The sequence below is a fragment of the Spermophilus citellus genome (assembly GCF_964194105.1).
Source record: "Spermophilus citellus genome assembly, chromosome: 1".
Taxonomy (NCBI): Eukaryota; Metazoa; Chordata; class Mammalia; order Rodentia; family Sciuridae; genus Spermophilus; species Spermophilus citellus.
Genome location: NC_138182.1, coordinates 122,099,772 through 122,103,251, shown reverse-complemented (window position 1 = coordinate 122,103,251; position 3,480 = coordinate 122,099,772).

Here is a 3,480-nt window from a genome sequence, read left to right as displayed (position 1 = left end):
CTTCAATAGATGAATAGATAAAGAATCTGTGGTACATATACACAATAGATTATTACTCAGCAAAAACAGAGAATAAGATCGTGGCATTTGCAGGTAAATGGTTGGAGTTGGATAACACAATGCTAAGTGAAGTTAGCCAATCCCCAAAAAACAAAGGCCGACTGTTTTCTCTGATATGAGGATGCTGATCCATAACGAGGAGGGGGGACATGGGAGGAAAGGAGGAACTTTGGGTAGGGCAAAGAGGAGGGAGGGGAAGGGAGGGGGCAGGGGGTAGGAAAGATGGTGCAATGAGATGGACGTCATTGTCCTAAGTACATGGATAAAGACACGAGTGGTGTGACTCTACTTTGTGTACAACCAATGACTTGAAAAATTGTGCTCCATATGTGTACTATGAATTGAAATGCATTCTGCTGTCATATGTAACAAATTAGAACAGATAAATAATTTTTTTTAAAGAGAGAGTGAGAGAGAGAGGGGGACAGAGAGAGAGAGAGAATTTTAATATTTATTTATTTTTTCTTAGTTCTCGGCGGACACAACATCTTTGTTTGTATGTGGTGCTGAGGATTGAACCCGGCCCGCACACACGCCAGGCGAGCGCACTACCGCTTGAGTCACATCCCCAGCCTGATAAATAATTTTTTTAAAAAAAGAAAGAAACTAAGAGGTTGAGACAACCACAGGGTGACAGGGTGCTGAGCCTAGAGCACAGGCAGAGGGAGGAATGCAGAGTCGGAGCCTTGGCAGGAGGTCAGACAAGGGTTTTAATGAACCAGTTCTACAGCATCGTCAAAGCCGAGGGCCAGACAGCTCGCAGCAGCTTGAGGTTTTCAGCGTGTCAGCTTGGAGTGGGCCACGTGTGGCCGTCACGGGTGGAAAAGCCAAGCCATGCCGATCTTGATCGGACAGAAGATCATGGGTTTGTCGCTGTGGCGATTCTCCTGGGCAAGGCTCATGATGAGTGACTAGGTGACAGTGTCAGGGCACTGCCATGTCCAGCTGGTACCATTGGGATGTCGAGCTGAAGTCCAGGTCCTTGGCATCCCAAACAAAGAACTAAGCAAGACACACAGAAGTAACAGAGTTCAGATGTATCGCAGGTGAAGATGGCACCTGTCAGGTAGAACCATGTGGGCAGAGCGTGAGGGAGGCTCAAGGTCCCAAGGACTTGAAATTAGGGTCTTATATCCTGAGCTATGGGGCATTCTCTTCCCTATCGGGACCTGTTTGAAGACCTTACCCCATTATCCCCTATGGTACCTGATGAGAATGCTTCCAACCCCCACCCCCATGGATTACTTCAGAAAACCTAATTAGAATACTGCCCACTTGACCCCCATGAGTCATTTTAAAATTTGAACCTGGTGGGAGTTGTCATGGCTGGAGTTGTCATGGTAACGGGACCACTGAAAACAGAGACAGGACTTGTCTCCTTGTCTTGTCCTCCTGCAGTTTCTTTCTAAGACCCTGCCTCTGCCATCATGGTGTCCCCCAGCTCCCCCACAACATGGAAGAGCAGGGGGTTAGATGAGGGGGCTGCATCTGGGGCAGTTGATAAGCTCCCATGTCTGGTGCTCCTGATATGACATGGGATGTCCATGCACTCCTAGACTTAGATTGGCAAGTTGACACAGGGAAGTTATTTATCAGTTCATGCCTCTCAGTCCTGCTGGGCGGATGGCGATTGTGCACTCTACCCACAAGGAGTGGAGTCCTTCTGTGAGAAGTAGAGTCTGGTGGTGCATGTGCAGAGCACAGTATTGAGCCTTAAATATAAACTGGGATGTAAGAAGGGCAGCAAGAGGGGAAAACAGAATGGAAAGTCACACTGGAGTGTGACAGAGTCACAGGGGCCAGCCTGACCAACGGAGACCCACTGCCTGCTACCAGTTCAGTCCCAGAAGTCACCGGAGAACACACGAGGTGGGACAACTAAAGGTACATGTCTTTAAATAACCCAATAGAAGACAGTAAAACCTAGGTGACATTCTAGAAGGCTGGGGACCCCCCAGCACTCAGCCAGCAAGGAACTGGGGAGGGGCAGAATGCTGATTGTAGCTGCTCTGGGGCGCCTGCTCACCCAGACGCCAGATCTTGCAAGACCGTCAGTTAAAGCCTTGCTTCTCTGTAACTTTTGGCTCTCAGTCTATTCCTGGTTTGGATAGTGAGCTTGTTTCTTCCAATTATACCTTGGTGCCTGTGCTGGAAATGTCATAGCAGATGGCACTACTGCTTTCCCCAATGGAGTGACTCGGCGCAGCCTGACGCTGCTGCTCCCTGCATCACAGAGTAGCCCTGCAGGGCACAGCCCGTCTCCACAGCATACCTGAACAGGTGCCACCACACCCAGCTCGTTCATTATTATTATTATATTATTATTTTGTGGTGCTGAGGATTGAACCCCAAGGCAAGCACTCTACCAACTGAACTATATCCCCAGCCCTTCATTATTATTTTTTTATAAGAGTTTTTAAAACAGTTCAAGGACTAGGAGCACAGCCCAGTGGCAGCGTGATGCTTGGGCTCTCCAGGAGAAACAAAAAGAGCCGTCAGTGGATGGATCCAGATCTACGAGCAGAACCAGCCATGTTTGTCCCTATAGTTAGATGATCAAATCCTCCACCATGGGCTTCCATGGATCAACTAGAACAAAGACCACAATTAGTTAATTTAGTGGTCCTGGGAATTGAACCCAGGGGCACTCTAACACTGAGCTACATCCTCAGTCCCCTTTCTATTTTGAGACAGGGTTTTGCTAAGTTTCCCAGGCTCACTGAACTTACAATCCTCCTGCCTCAGCCTCCCAAGACACCAGATCACATGCGTGTACCGAAACATAATGAATTTAAACATCACCAAAGACTTACACAATGTGCCCACAAATGACTTATGATTAGACTGTAACCAAAGAAAGACATTCTAAACCTCAGTAATAATATGATTGTCCTGTCACCTGACTTTTAAAGAGTTTGCCTAAAAACTTGTACATTTCTTTCCATGAAAATCATGTATGTGATCAGAAATATTCAGCCCAAAGGCTCAATGTTGAGAGCATTGCTTATTTTCTCTGAGAGGCAAGGGTAGCCTACCCTCTGCCTTTGAGGTCTGTACACCCTTGCTGTTCTGAAATACATCTTTGCTTGTGCCTTCCTTCTGATGAGTCCTAGAGTTCTTCTTTTTTTATTTTATTTTATTTTTTTTAACTTATGAATCAACACTGTTCTAGGGACAGATGAGGCAAGGTACCAAAGATAGCAGGCTACAGTTTTATTTGGCTGCAGCCAGGTTCAGAGGGCACAGCTTTTGCTGTAATCAATCAATCCCCCTGAACCCTGAATTCAGGTAGTTTCAGAATTTTATACCCAGCATGTAAGGGGAGGGGCTCAAAAGTTCACAGTCTGTAGAAGTTCACATAAAAGCAGTTTTTCTCTTTCACTGTTCTGGGCAAGTTAACCCTTCAAGTGTTATGCCAGA